Source organism: Nerophis lumbriciformis, linkage group LG12, assembly GCF_033978685.3.
Source record: "Nerophis lumbriciformis linkage group LG12, RoL_Nlum_v2.1, whole genome shotgun sequence".
NCBI lineage: Eukaryota > Metazoa > Chordata > Actinopteri > Syngnathiformes > Syngnathidae > Nerophis > Nerophis lumbriciformis.
In genome coordinates, this window is record NC_084559.2 from 18,173,234 (window position 1) to 18,189,839 (window position 16,606).

Genomic DNA, 16,606 nt, shown 5'->3' on the forward strand with positions numbered 1-16,606 from the left:
AAACCTAACGTTATTAATATCACTACTACGGATAACATTAACAAAAAATCCTCAAAACAGCCCACTACCTATAATATGGGCTTTTTAAACATCACATCATTGTCTCCCAAAATGTTATTAGTTAATGAAGTCATTAGAGACAACAATCTTAACGTCATTGGTCTCAGCGAAACCTGGCTAAAACCAGATGAATTTTTCTCGCTTAACGAGGCATCTCTTCCTAACTATACGAGTGCACATGTTGACCCCTCCACCCTTAATTGTGATTAAGGGCTATATAAGTAAACTCTTATTGATTGATTGATTTATACACTTCTTTTTGACAAAAACTCACCTCAGGCTTTGGGGTCTGAAAAGATTTGAATGAAAGACAATAGTAGTTTTTGCTTTTGTTTACTGTATTTTACATTGTTGAATGTATCCTGCTGGTACGTAATAAAACTTAATAACTAATATTTTGTTGGTATTGTTACATTGTCCTATGTTGTTGTATTTATATAATTTTCAATTGTTCACTTATAAGTACTCACCCTGTGTGTATATCGTATTTTTCAGACTATAAGTCGCAGTTTTTTTCATAGTTTGGCCGGGGGTGCGACTTATACTCAGGAGCGACTTATGCGTGAAATTATTAACACATTACCGTAAAATATCAAATAATATTATTTATCTCATTCACGTAAGAGACTAGACGTATAAGATTTCATGGGATTTAGCGATTAGGAGTGACAGATTGTTTGGTAAACGTATAGCATATTCTATATGTTATAGTTATTTGAATGACTCTTACCATATGTTACGTTAACATACCAGGCATGTTCTCAGTTGGTTATTTATGCCTCATATAACGTACACTTATTCAGCCTGTTGTTCACTATTCTTTATTTATTTTAAATTGCCTTTCAAATGTCTATTCTTGGTGTTGGGTTTTATCAAAAAAAATTCCCCAAAAAATGCGACTTATACTCCAGTGCGACTTATAAATGTTTTTTTCCTTCTCTATTATGCATTCTCGGCCGGTGCGACTTATACTCTGGAGCGACTTATACTCCGAAAAATACGAATATATTTTACACTGTTTGAATCCGAAATTCAAAATTCAGTAAATACACACTTTTACACAATTCTTGTTTTTAAAAATCATAAAAGACATGCATGGTACAGTCATTTCACCCAGGGAAAATAATGGTTAGATTAAATCATTAAGGGCCCAAAGTAATGTATGTACTCAGGCACATACTAATAAATAGGACAGTGAAGCCAAAGTAAAGTTGATAATTTTGCAGTGGTGTGTTCCAAAGAAGCTTACAATAATTTGCTCAGTGTTTACATGCTTGATGTAGTTTTGTTAAACACATTTGGAATAAACTAAACCAATACCACCATGACCCACTCAACAATACAGTAACTGCAACAATACTGCAACTGTGGAAACACTGCCACCCAATGGCAACTATTGACAAACATACACTGTACAATATACAGTACAGTATAGTCCATCCATTTTCTACAGCCTATCCGTCTCGGGGTCAGGGGGTGCTGGAGCCTATCCCAGCTGTACTCGGGTGGAGTAGTATGATGGCCATTTGGAGGCTTGAAAAGACTGTTATATAAAAGAGTATTTAGATTATTTCTAGTGTTTAAAGGTTTGTCTAAAGATAAAGGACAATGACAAAGTGTACTCAACGTCTATAACCTCCCAGTTCTTAATCCGTTTAAAAAAAGATTGTGATATTGTAGCAGGGCAGTTATCAAAAATGTGGTCTATGCAGCTGTAAACATTTAAAAAAAATAAGATGCACATTTCTGTCTCCAGAAAATAAAATGTATGACTAAAATGAAATTGTAAAAAATGTATTTAGTAAAATGTCCGATTGCTACCTAAATTATCACCATCATGAAACAGACTCCAACATCCAAAAAGACATATAATCATATACAGTACATACAACAAAACATACACTATAAAAGGCATTATATTACATGATATTAAAAATAGGTGCGTGTGCATATTCAGTAAAAGGCATTTAATAGATAAGAGCAGCAAGAAAAATTTACTTTAAAAAGTACTTCTACATGTTCTATAGAAGGCACAGATAACAGTGTTTCCACATATAGGATTGGTACAGTACATAACCATTTACCATGAATTGATTTACGTGGGCAGCATGGCGTAGTGGGTAGAGCAACCGTGCCAGAAACCTGAGGGTTGCAGGTTCGCTCCCCGCCTCTTACCATCCAAAAATCGCTGCTGTTGTATCCTTGGGCGGGACACTTCACCCTTTGCCCCCGGTGCCACTCACACCGGTGAATTGAATGATGAATGATAGGTGGTGGTCGGAGGGGCCGTTGGCGCAAATTGCAGCCACGCTTCCGTCAGTCTACCCCAGGGCAGCTGTGGCTATGAAAGTAGCTTACCACCACCGGGTGAACGACTGATGGGTTCTACATGTAAAGCGACTTTGGGTACTTAGAAAAGCGCTATATAAATCCCAGTTATTATTAGTTATTACGTGGACCCCAACTTAAACAAGTTGAAAAACTTATTCGGGTGTTACCATTTAGTGGTCAATTGTACGGAATATGTACTGTACTGTGCAAACTACTAATAAAAGCTTCAATCAATCAATCAATCAATAACAGAACTACACCTAGGATTAGTCAACTGCATAATAAGACTATTCTGGGACCTCTGCAGTCTACTTATACAAAATTGTAAATTTAATCAGTTCTCTCAGGTGGCGTAGAAGGTGTTTAACTTTAAATCACAAAAAATATTGCTGGCACTTTTACCCCTGGCTTCCTGGGCAGGATTCTGAGATAGTCATTGTATGCAACCTGGAGTTTGCACAAATTCTCTTTCTTATACCTCACCCAAAGGGCGGCCGTGTACAACGCTGCATTAACGCACGGGTTTACATGTTTTTATTTATTTATTTCAAACTGTGGTTTTGGTTGTGTGTTGGGGTGGGGTTGTGGAGGTCTGGGGGATAAACCCCCTTAGCTCCGGGGCCCATATCATTACCATACATACAAGGGCCAAATGGCCAAACCGTCAGCATACATAAAGCGGTTAATTTAGGTATTCCCCCATTACGGACCCTGTGCTACGATCTCTCAACTGCCTTGACAGGTCATCCATATACAGGCTGAACAGACCTGGTGATAGAAACCCACCATGTCGTACACCATTGTGAACTCTGAGGGGAGGTGATAAAATACTCCCTGCACAGTCTGCCTGTCATAACAATATGCCAGGATACGTATAATGCTACCCGGAACGCCCCTCTGTGTCAGCTTGGTGAAGTGTTTGTGATGGTTGACTGTCAAATGCCTTAGATGCATCAATAAAGCCTACCAAAATTGTTGAGCCCAGCCCCGTTCTTTTCTATTGCTCTTTTAAAGCATAAATAAACATATCTGTACTATGCTTGCTCTTAAAGCCAAATTAGTTGTCAAATAAGATCCCCAAATCTGTCTATTATTATCACACTTTCTAGCACCTTAGACCAGTAGTGCCAAACGTACTGCCCGCGGGATGGTTCAGGCCTGGGAACAGGTTTTGTCCAGTCCGCAGCCCGCGAAATGTGTTTGCTAAGTATAAAAATGATCTGAATTGTTTAATGAAATAAACTGTTGTGCTAAATATGTTCACCGGTTGTCGCAATTGCAATTCTGTTAGGCAAGCTAACAGTTTGTACCAGTGCCAAGCAAGTGGTGCAAGGTAAAGCGTGGCTGCAGCTCCTCCCCTTCGACCCAAATGAAACAGAAAAAACCTGCCGTTTACATCTTCTGCTTCGAACACATTGTTTTTAGGCACCCTCATTGCCCCAAAATGTGTCTTTAATAAATAGAAAAATGAACGCTGAGTGTAACTCAACCTCTTGAATAGTTTCTACCTCCGTTTCTTATAGTTTGTTGAGTTAGCACAGGGTTAATACATAGACATGACAAATGAGGTATTGAATACCTAGAAGAGTTTTTATCTATTCATTATTGTTTTTCTTCACTCCTAAGATAGGCTGTGGTTTAAAGGGGAACATTATCACAATTTCAGAATGGTTAAAACCATTAAAAATCAGTTCCCAGTGGCTTATTATATTTTTCGAAGTTTTTTTCAAAATTTTACCCATCATGCAATATCCCTAAGATATGCTTCAAAGTGCCTGATTTTAACCATCGTTATAAACACCCGTCCATTTTCCTGTGACGTCACATAGTGAAGCCAACACAAACAAACATGGCGGAAAGAACAGCAAGCTATAGCGACATTAGCTCGGATTCAGACTCGGATTTCAGCGGCTTAAGCGATTCAACAGATTACGAATGTATTGAAACGGATGGTTGTAGTGTGGAGGCAGGTAGCGAAAACGAAATTGAAAAAGAAACTGAAGCTATTGAGCCATATCGGTTTGAACCGTATGCAAGCGAAACCGACGAAAACGACACGACAGCCAGCGACACGGGAGAAAGCGAGGACGAATTCGGCGATCGCCTTCTAACCAACGATTGGTATGTGTTTGTTTGGCATTAAAGGAAACTAACAACTATGAACTAGGTTTACAGCATATGAAATACATTTGGCAACAACATGCACTTTGAGAGTGCAGACAGCCCAATTTTCATCAATTAATATATTCTGTAGACATACCCTCATCCGCTCTCTTTTCCTGAAAGCTGATCTGTCCAGTTTTGGAGTTGATGTCAGCAGGCCAGGGAAGCTAGGGTGGATATTCTTCTCTTGATCATCTTCGGTGGCATAAGGGACGGTGTGAGCCAAGACATCCAGGGGGTTTAGCTCGCTCGTCTGCGGGAACAAACTGCCGCCATTGCTTGCGGTGCTACCAAGGTCCTTTGTCCCTGAATTGCTCACACACTCCGGCAGATTCAATGGGGGTCTGGCGGCAGATTTCTTTGACTTTATCGTTGGAAATGCATCTGCTTTGAGTGTCGCAGGATATCCACACATTCTTGCCATCTCTGTCGTAGCATAGCTTTCGTCGGTAAAGTGTGCGGAACAAACGTCCAATGTCTTGCCACTTTCGCATCTTTGGGCCACTGATGCAACTTGAATCCGTCCCTGTTCGTGTTGTTACACCCTCTGACAACACACCGACGAGGCATGATGTCTCCAAGGTACGGAAAACAGTCGAAAAAACGGAAAATAACAGAGCTGATTTGACTCGGTGTTTGAGAAAATGGCGGATTGCTTCCCGATGTGACGCCACGTTGTGACGTCATCGCTCCGAGAGCGAATATTAGAAAGGCGTTTAATTCGCCAAAATTCACCCATTTAGAGTTCGGAAATCAGTTAAAAAATATATGATCTTTTTTCTGCAACATCAAGGTATATATTGACGCTTACATAGGTCTGGTGATAATGTTCCCCTTTAAAGTTTGATGGCTTTGTAGATACACAGAGACAAAGTCTGAGTTCATTGTCTTTGAAACTACACCAATTTTTTCCTCAGAATTTTCAACTAACTTGAAGTGCTTTGTCAAGAGGATTATTTTTGATTTGTACATTTTCAGAATGTGCTTGTTCTATTTTGGGCCAAAGTAAAACAAAGAAAATGATGTGAAGTTGTCTTTATTTTTAAGTAACCATGCCATGATTTTCCCACTTGGAAATAGATTTTCCTCAATGTGGCCACTGAGCTAAAATGATATTGACAACCTTGCCTTAGACAGTACGCTAGCTACGGCGATGGGTCAATAATTGTCCATAAAAAATATTTTTTGATGTTATTTATTTAGAATTGTTTTGTTGAATCGTTATGTGCCTAGTATCAACATGCTATTTTGCCTAAATATCATGGACATATATTATGTATTTGCTAATTATATTAAAACATTCACTCTAGCCCTGTTACTCAAATTAGTCATCTTCGGTGTAAGAACCTTGTAAAGAAATTAAATGACCTGAGATGTGCCAATACATTGTATAGTTCCATATGTGTACCATCAGATTTAGAGCAGAAAAACAGCATTTTTTAAATTTATTTTCAAAGAGCTACAACAAGCAAACAGCACAGATAGGGTGGAATGGCCCAAATACAGTTTAGCTAAGTGATCATCTCAAATGCTATACAGTTTAAGGACCTTTTGTTTATGCAACTGCTGATTATATTTTTACGAGATAGTAAGCTACAGTTCTTGTGAAGGTACTAACGTATAATGGACTACAATAATCTGCAGCACATCTTCATACCTGCACAAAAAGCCAATAAGGTAGCAGTAAACAATTTAAAATGTGCCTTAATTGCAGTAAATATGTATTTGTTAGTGTACACTGTGTTTATGTTGACATGTTTTTGTTCAATTGTGGTCATCATAACACATTATACTAATGAGGATTACGTAGGCTTCAAATGATTTTAGAGGAAATCACCCATTATCCATCAATGGCATGGAAACCCCCCACGACCTCCAATTGGCCCCTGAAGCTAAGAGACTGTGGACCAGCAGGCTGTGACCCACTTCTTTTGTGACTCGACTTTATCAGCTCAAAAGGCTTTGTTTGTAATCATTCATCATCACTGCCCCCCACATTCCGGCCTCATCCCTACCCCTTCATCCTTAAGCACCATTACTGCGTTCATTCAGCCATCGTATACATGAGGACTTGTTGTGCTTCTTTACCATTCTCCCTGTATCCTATTATTAAACAAACCACCAGAACAGAAGAACAAATATATATAATACAAACCCCGTTTCCATTTGAGTTGAGAAATTGTGTTAGATGTAAATATAAACGGAATACAATGATTTGCGAATCATTTTCAACCCATATTCAGTTGAATATGCTACAAAGACAACATATTTGATGTTCAAACTGATAAACTTTTTTTTTTTGCAAATAATCATTAACTTTAGAATTTGATGCTAGCAACACGTGACAAATAAGTTGGGAAAGGTGGCAATAAATACTGATAAAGTTGAGGAATGCTCATCAAACACTTATTTGGAACATCCCACAGGTGTGCAGGCTAATTGGAAACAGGTGGGTGCCATGATTGGGTATAAAAACAGCTTCCCGAAAAATGCTCAGTTTTTCACAGGAAAGGATGGGGCGAGGTACACCCCTTTGTCCACAACTGCGTGAGCAAATAGTCAAACAGTTTAAGAACAACGTTTCTCAAAGTGCAATTGCAAGAAATTTAGGGATTTCAACATCTACGGTCCATAATATCATCAAAAGGTTCAGAGAATCTGGAGAAATCACTCCACGTAAGCGGCATGGCCGGAAACCAACATTGAATGACTGTGACCTTCGATCCTTCAGACGGCACTGTATCAAAAACCGACATCAATCTCTAAAGGATATCACCACATGGGCTCAGGAACACTTCAGAAAACCACTGTCACTAAATACAGTTCGTCGCTACATCTGTAAGTGCAAGTTAAAGCTCTACTATGCAAAGCGAAAGCCATTTATCAACAACATCCAGAAACGCTGCCGGCTTCTCTGGGCCCGAGATCATCTAAGATGGACTCATGCAAAGTGGAAAAGTGTTCTGTGGTCTGACGAGTCCACATTTCAAATTGTTTTTGGAAATATTCGACATTGTGTCATACGGACCAAAGGGGAAGCGAACCATCCAGACTGTTATCGACGCAAAGTTCAAAAGCCAGCATCTGTGATGGTATGGGGGTGCATTAGTGCCCAAGGCATGGGTAACTTACACATCTGTGAAGGCACCATTAATGCTGAAAGGTACATACAGGTTTTGGAACAACATATGCTGCCATCTAAGCGCCGTCTTTTTCATGGACGCCCCTGCTTATTTCAGCAAGACAATGCCAAGCCACATTCAGCACGTGTTACAACAGCGTGGCTTCGTAAAAAAAGAGTGCGGGTACTTTTCTGGCCCGCCTGCAATCCAGACCTGTCTCCCATCGAAAATGTGTGGCGCATTATGAAGCGTAAAATACGACAGCGGAGACTTCGGACTGTTGAACGACTGAAGCTCTACATAAAACAAGAATGGGAAAGAATTCCACTTTCAAAGCTTCAACAATTAGTTTCCTCAGTTCCCAATCGTTTATAGAGTGTTGTTAAATGAAAAGGTGATGTAACCCAGTGGTGAACATGCCCTTTCCCAACTACTTTGGCACGTGTTGCAGCCATGAAATTCTAAGTTAATTATTATTTGCAAAAAAAAAAAAAGTTTATGAGTTTGAACATCAAAAATCTTGTCTTTGTAGTGCATTCAATTGAATATGAGTTGAAAAGGATTTGCAAATAATTGTATTGCGTTTATATTTACATCTAACACAATTTCCCAACTCATATGGAAACGGGGTTTGTACATTGCTGCATTCATCTGAGTCTAGTCAGGGAGGTGACCAAGAACCCAATGGTCTTTCTGTCAGGGCTGGAGCATTCCATTGTGAAGGGAGGAGAACCTTCCAGAAGGGCAACCATCCCTGCAGCAATCCACCTATCAGGCCTGTATGTTATCATGGTCAGACGGAAGCCATTTCTTGGTAAAACGTTTGTCAAAATGCACCTGAAATACTCTAAGACCATGAGAAACAAAATGATCTGGTCTGATGAGACAAGGATTGATATCTTTGGCGTGAATGGCAGACATCATGTTTGGAAGAAACCAGGCACGGCTCATCACCAGGTCAATACCATCTCTACAGTGAAACATAGTAGTGGCAGCATCATGCTGTGGGGATGGTTTTCAGTGGCAGGAACTTGGGAGATTAGTCAGGATAGAGGGAAACATGAATGCAACAATGTACAGTGACATCCTTGATGAAAACCAACACTTTCTAGCCAAGTTGATGTAGTTTGAGAGATGCTGCAAAGAGAAATGGGCAAAACTGCCCAAACATAGGTGTGCCAAGCTTGTGGCATGGTATTCACAAAGACTTGAGGCTGTAATTTCTGCCAAAGGTGCAACAACAAAGTATTGAGCAAAGTGTCAATCAAATTTTTAAATTAACAATGCAAACATTTTTGTAAAAACCTTTTCACGTTGTCATTATGTGTTATTGTATGGAGAATTTTGGGGACAAAAATAAACTTCTACCGTTTTGGAATAAGGCTGTAATATAATAATATATGTCCAGGGTGTACCCCGCCTTCCGCCCGATTGTAGCTGAGATAGGCTCCAGCGCCCCCCGCGACCCCAAAGGGAATAAGCGGTAGAAAATGGATGGATGGATGGATGTAAAAAAAAAAAAGTGAAGTGCTGTGAATACTTTACGAATACACTGTATATGTCACCCAGAAGGATTTTTTTCTGTCAAGATGGGGTGCCGAGTGTACCAATGAGAAATTAAATGCATTTTTTATTACAGCAAATGACTACAATGAGACAAAGAGTGAAACATTTAAAGGGGTCTGCATACCTTCCGTACCCACTGTATATCTTAAGCAACATACCTTTAGGAATTTGATGAAGTTATTGACAGCTTGAGATGCAGACATATTTCCTTGTCTCTTCCGTCCTTGCGCAGACGGTGGTAGCAAATGTAGCAGTTGCAAGATGGCAGACATGTCACTGTGTCAGCCTACAGATCAACAAACATAACATGAACATTTCACCTATACATTTAAATAACGTAATCACCATTGCTGGTTATTAACAGTCACAGTCATACCACACTCAATGTCATCAGTTGACTTAACATTATCTCCAAGAGCTCAGTGGTGGGTACCAGTCCATGGCTTTCCTTCTCAACTTTTTCTTTGAGAATAATGAGCCACCTCTCCAAGAATGTGTTGGAGGACAAACAGGAGTCTGAAATCTTGTTCGTTTTGCAATGCAAAAGTAGAGTAGATAGAAAGGAGTGATGAGTAAGACTTGATGCTGCATGGAATATTTCAATGATTCAACCAATGAAGATGTTTTACCAGTCATGGTTTGTCAAAAAAACTGCAGGAAGATTGAGAAGAAACCTGCTGTTTTCTTGTCATCTTTGATCATTAAACGACGAAAATTGAAGGTATCTTTCATCTTCTCGTGGAAAGTGTCTTTAGTACAGTGGTTTTTAACCTGGGTTCAATCGAAACCTAGGGGTTCGGTAAGTCGGCCTCATAATACCCCTATCGGCGTATTATGGATACCCCCAAACAATTTTCCCTCTAATTTTCCATCTGATTTGCAGGTGTGTAATTTGTTGTGAGTTCATGCACTGTGTTGGTTTTGTTCTTTGGACAAGGTGATGTTCATGCACGGTTCATTTTGTGCACCATTAAAAAAAACATAACTTTGTCTTGAATTTGAAAAAAAAAGAACATTTTATTTTTCACTAAAGAAGGGTTCGATGAATGCGCATAAGAAACTGGTGGGGTTCGATACCTCCAACAAGGTTAAGAACCACTGCTTAAGTTGCAGAGTGCCTCAAAACAGCAACAGCTGCTTCCACATCCTCGTCTGATAACACTGTCAGCGGTGAAGCGTCCGGATCCACCCTTTCCCCCTGGTCCACCATCTTGAGAAAAAAAAACACAAGTCCCTCTAAAACCATTAATGTCAATTATAACTGATGAGTGTCTGTCTATCTGTGTTGGCCCTGCGATGAGGTGGCGACTTGTCCAGGGTGTACCCCGCCTTCCGCCCGATTGTAGCTGAGATAGGCTCCAGCGCCCCCCGCGACCCCAAAGGGAATAAGCGGTAGCAAATGGATGGATGGATGGAGTAAACTTACTTTTGGCACCTTTTATTAAAAAGACATCTTTGAAGGGTCTTCAACCACCATGCAAGGTATCCCGAACCACTCTCAGGATGGTAGTAATGTTCCTGTGTAATTAATACATGCACACTGGATATCTAATCACCATTTTTGAAGATAAATAATGTGTTCAATATTGCAGGGCCTCTTTTACGTACATATTCAGGACAGGAATATGGATCTTCCAGATATGGAAAGAGAAACTATCTCCTGTGCATAAAACACTTTTACACTTTTAGATGGAGATGTCCTAATTAGGGATGTCCCGATCCTATATTTGGATCGGATCGGCCGCCAATATTCGCAAAAAAATGTGTATCGGCAAGGCATGGCAAAATGCCGATCCAGATCCAGTTAAAAAAAAAAACCCGGTTCGTGTTTTCCAACGCACCGATTTAAATAATACATTCCACTTTTCTGCTGTTCCCTAAGTTCCGTTCCGCATTGTCCAGCACACCTTCAACACATCCATCTGTGGATTCTCACGCAGTTGCTTTTAGCTGCTGGCATTACACGACAGGCTCTTCTCACTCTTTCCTGTCTCCCTCTTACAGACAGCGAGCGCACCTTCTTACACACGTCACATACTGTCATGTCATACGTCACATACTGTCACGTCATACGTCACATACGTATACACCCTCTCCCAGCAGAGAGCGAGGTAGCAGCATGGCTAACGTTAGCTGTGATGCTAGCGCAGCCGCTAAGGTGCGCGCCTGCTCAAGCGTCCTATGCGCACGGCAAATCTATGCCACGCACAAAATCAAATAAAAAAATAAGGGCATAACAATTTTCGACACACGGACACGACAGAGAAAACAGTTTTCGTCATCATTGTTCAAATATTGTAAGGTTTGTCGAGACGCTTATCTCCATTCGGTGCCACACGTCCACACCATCGCCGAGGCACACATTTCCAGATAAACACTGTATGAAAAAAATAGTGATTTTTTTTAGTTGTGATTTCCCTCTCTGCATGAAAGTTTAAAAGTAGCATATATTAATGCAGTATGAAGAAGAATGTTTTAATGTAGACATGCAAGCCTTGAAAGAAAATTTTGAAAATCAAGACTACATTTCCTGCAAATGGGTGCATTTCTACCCTATATTTTAACTTTAGATTTATTCTCATATCAAACTCTTTTGGCTGTCTTTTTGACACTTACATCCGGCGCCCCCCTCCACACCCTGGATTATAAATAATGTAAATAATTCAATGTGATTATCTTGTGTGATGACTGTATTATGATGATAGTATATATCTGATAGTATATATCTGTATCATGAATCAATTTAAGTGGACCCCGACTTAAACAAGAAGAAAAACTTATTTGGGTGTTACCATTTAGTGGTCAATTGTACGGAATATGTACTTCACTGTGCAACCTACTAATAAAAGTCTCAATCAATCAAAACACATAGAATCATCATACTGATGTGATTATATGCATCAAGTGTTCATTCAAGGCTAAGGCAAAATATGGAGATATATATAGTGTATCGCAATATGGCCTTAAAATATCGCAATATTTAAAAAAGGCCATATCGCCCAGCCCTAGTTCAATGATGCCATTTCTGTTTGTCATGTATAATTTTGTCTATTTTGTGTTTATCCTTGAATAAACAGGTCAGTTTCTTGTTACCAACCATTGTGTATCATTCAAACTCCCCTAATTCAGCTGGCTAGTTGTTATCAAGAGTACTAAAACCCTTTTCAACATGATTCTGACAACTAAGTAGGCTAAATAACTTTAAACTTTAATACATGCTCGGATAGGCCATTATCGGTCGGTATCGGTCAGTATCGGTATCGGATCGGAAGTGCAAAAACAATATCGGTATCGGATCGGAAGTGCAAAAACCTGGATCGGGGCATCCCTAGTCCTAATGTAAAAATGCAATTATGACAATCAGTCAATTGGCATTTCAAATCCCAGTTAAAATTAATTCATTTGGGGTCTGTGAAAAACAAGATAGTAGATATTCTGGAGTCACAATTCACTTAAATAACGCTTACGCAACTTAACTAAGACTGACAAACTTAACTAAGACTGACCAAGTTCTAGCCCACACCTAGCATACATGCTAATTAGCCATTATTAGTATATTAAAAAAAACATAATTTACTTGTTAAACTATGCCATAAGAAAGGTGGCAAAATTATCACATAGTAGGAAGCACAGGAAATACACAATTAGTTAGTTATATGGGTGAAAGTTAACTAAATGAAAACATAAATATTGCTTCTGCACTGCTAGCATAAAACCGGGAAATAGAGAATGTCATCCAACAATGTCACTCGACAGTACATGTTTCAACAAGTTCATAATCAACATCAATCATACTGTAAACCCTGCTAAGTGAGAAAACACGAATGAAACAAGAATACAAGCATTGGAATATCAACCTTACTCACTTGAATTTGGTTCCACTTGGTGAAAATGGTGACGCAGAGCTTGGAGGACGTCTGATGCTGAACAGTGTCGTCACCTCTTCAGTAAGGAAGGTTGCCATTGGCTGTTGTAAAAGTCGCGAGAAGTGGCTAGATGACGTCATTGCCTTATAGTAGCGATTAAAAAGTGAGTTTATTTAAAAAAAAATCTTACGTTTATTTAGAACTGCAAACGAACATTCGTCTGTTGAATTTTGTTTTAATTTAAATCAGTTTCATTCTGCATTGTTTAATTCAGTGAAGACACCGTAAGGATTTCGAAAGTAAACCAACTGCTAATTGACACAATGTAGAGTTGAATTTGAAACTGCTTGCATGAATGACTTAAAACTGACTTTTAACTATACTGTTAGAGCTGGTTTACTCTACATAGATTTAAAAATACTCTATCCATCCATTCATCTTCTTCCGCTTATCCGAGGTCGGGTCGCGGGGGCAGCAGCCTAAGCAGGGAACCCCAGACTTTCCTCTCCCCAGCCACTTCGTCCAGCTCTTCCCGGGGGATCCCGAGGCGTTCCCAGGCCAGCCGGGAGACATAGTCTTCCCAACGTGTCCTGGGTCTTCCCCGTGGCCTCTTACCGGTTGAACATGCTCTAAACACCTCCCGAGGGAGGCGTTCGGGTGGCATCCTGACCAGATGCCCGAACCACCTCATCTGGCTCCTCTCGATGTGGAGGTCCTGCTTTGGAAATAATTTGTACCCATTTCAGACATTGCATTTAGTTCCCATTAAAACATTCACATGTTGCACAATGAGATGTAAGCAGGGGATCATGTGTACATTCCTGCAACTTCCTGTTTGTAAAAAATATATTTTTATTAGTATTTATTTAATATACTAATAGCATTTCATGATTAATATTTATAAATTAAGATTCCTAATAAATGACACTAGAATAAGCACACATTTGATTGGTAAAGCATAGTGTAACGACCTGGAATGACACTTTATGTGTGGTGTTGGAGCTGTAAACGCATCACTGACTAAGTGCCATATGTGCATGTGTTGGCGCAAGTGAGAAAGAGCGAGCGGCTGCTGGTGATATAACAAAGTTGCTTTTGGTCTGGTTTGTACAGCAGAAAATGACCGGTTTTGCTGGATATCATTTTTTTTTACTAATGTTTTGGTGATGTGTTTATGGCCGATAATAAAGAGTTTTGCTCAGTAAAGTGATCGATGGAATTCATGTCCTCAAAGCGTCTCGACAGACGTTACAATATTTGAACAATGATGACGAAAACGGTTTTCTCTGCCGTGTCCGTGTGTCGAAAATTGTTATGCGCTTATTTTTTTATTTGATTTTGTGCGTGGCATAGATTTGCCGTGCGCAGAGGACGTTTGAGCAGTGCGCAATTGCACAGTCGCGTACCTTAGAGGGAACGTTGGCCGGGATGCTCACCTGCTCCTGATCACTAATCAGAGAGCTATTTATACCTTCCTCATTCTCCACTCAGTCTGGCTGTCTTGTTCACCATACGCAATGTTTGTTTGCTTCATGTTATTTAGTTTTGTTATTATGCTGCGCTAAATCTACATCGAGCATATTTTGTGTTCCCAGCAGCATGCTGGTTTGTATTTAAACTTAAGCAGTATAGAATAAATCTTCACCGTACCTACAAACGCTTCCTGACGTCCCTCTGCTTCTTGGGGACACAGACATTAATCACTCAATTTATTTTGACTGCACATGCTCCATTACCTTACCTTAGCAGGTTGTTTTACGCTTAGTGATCAGGTCAGTGCATGATGAGTGAGGAGACTCTGACTTTGGTGTGCTCTCTCGCGTATGTCAAATTTCACTATCTATGTCTCCTGATGACACAAGACAGACCACTTGATACTCTTTTCAAATGCATTTTACAAAACCCAAAACCAGTGAAGTTGGCACGTTGTGTAAATGGTAAATAAAAACAGAATACAATAATTTGCAAATCCTTTTCAACTTATATTCAATTGAATGGACTGCAAAGACAAGATATTTAACATTTGAACTGGAAAACTTAAATTTTTGCTAATATTAGCTCATTTGGAATTTGATGCCTGTAACACGTTTCAAAAAAGCTGGCACAAGTGGCAAAAAGACAGAGAAAGTTGAGGAATGCTCATCAATCACTTATTTGGAACATCCCACAGGTGAACATGCTAATTGGGAACAGGTGGGTGCCATGATTGGGTATAAAAGCAGCTTCCATGAAATGCTCAGTCATTCACAAACAAGAATGGGGCGAGGGTCACCACTTTGTGAACAAATGCGTGAGCAAATTGTTTAAAAACAACATTTCTCAACCAGCTATTGCAAGGAATTTAGGGATTTCACCATCTACGGTCCGTAATATCATCAAAAGGTTCAGAGACTCTGGAGAAATCACTGCAAGGCTGAAAATCGAATTAAAGGCCCGTGACCTTCGATCCCTCGGGCGGTACTGCATCAAAAACCGACATCAGTGTGTAAAGGATATCACCACATGTGCTCAGGAACACTTCAGAAAACCACTGTCAGTAACTACAGTTGGTCGCGACATCTGTAAGTGCAGGTTAAAACTCTACTATGCAAAGCCAAAGCCATTTATCAACAACACCCAGAAACGCCGCCGACTTCGCTGGGCCCAAGCTCATCTAAGATGGACTGATGCAAAGTGGGAAAGTGTTCTGTGGTCTGACGAGTCCACATTTCAAATTGTTTTTGGAAACTGTGTGCGTTGTGTCCTCCAGACCAAAGAGGAAAAGACTGTTATAGGCACAAAGTTCAAAAGCCAGCATCTGTGATGGTATGGGGGTGTATTAGTGCCCAAGACATGGGTAACTTACACATCTGTGAAGGCACCATTAATGCTGAAAGGTACATACAGGTTTTGGAGCAACATATGTTGCCATCCAAGCAACGTCTTTTTCATGGACGCCCCTGCTTATTTCAGCAAGACAATGCCAAGCCACATTCTGCACGTGTTACAACAGCGTGGCTTCATAGCAAGAGTGTGGGTACTAGACTGGCCTGCCTGTAGTCCAGACCTGTCTCCCATTGAAACTGTGTGGCGCATTATGAAGCCTAAAATAGCAGAAGGGAGACTGTTGAACAACTTAAACTGTACATCAAGCAAGAATGGGAAATAATTCCACCTGAAAAGCTTAAAAATGTGTCTCCTCATTTCCCAAACTTTTACTGAGTGTTGTTAAAAGGAAAGGCCATGTAACACAGTGGCCCCTGTAACACCTTTTTTGCAATGTGTTGCTGACATTGAATTCTAAGTTAATGATTATTTGCAAAAAAAAAATATTTTTCTCAGTTGTAAGATTAAATATCTTGTCTTTACAGTCTATTCAATTGAATATAAGTTGAAAAGGATTTGCAAATCATTGTATACTGTTTTTATTTATCATTTACACAACTTGTCAACTTCACTGGTTTCGGGTTTTACATATATATATATATATATATATATATATATATATATATATATATA

At 39.7% G+C, this 16,606-nt stretch overlaps 1 protein-coding gene across 2 annotated transcripts in view; it reads right to left on the reverse strand.

The window, feature by feature from the left end:
• The window catches only part of LOC133623072 (citron Rho-interacting kinase-like), a 158,664-nt gene extending 145,465 nt beyond the window's left edge, over positions 1 to 13,199 (reverse strand). The window contains exons 1-2 of one of the 2 annotated variants that reach the window (XM_061986021.2): positions 13,109 to 13,199; positions 9,401 to 9,528 (exon numbers count right to left, since the gene is read on the reverse strand). The gene's annotated coding sequence lies outside the window, so the exon portion shown is untranslated. Of the gene's footprint in view, positions 1 to 4,651; positions 4,734 to 9,400; positions 9,529 to 13,108 lie in introns of those variants that run through there. The other variant, XM_061986019.2, reaches the window with a different exon arrangement.
• Positions 13,200 to 16,606: the final 3,407 nt, after the last annotated feature.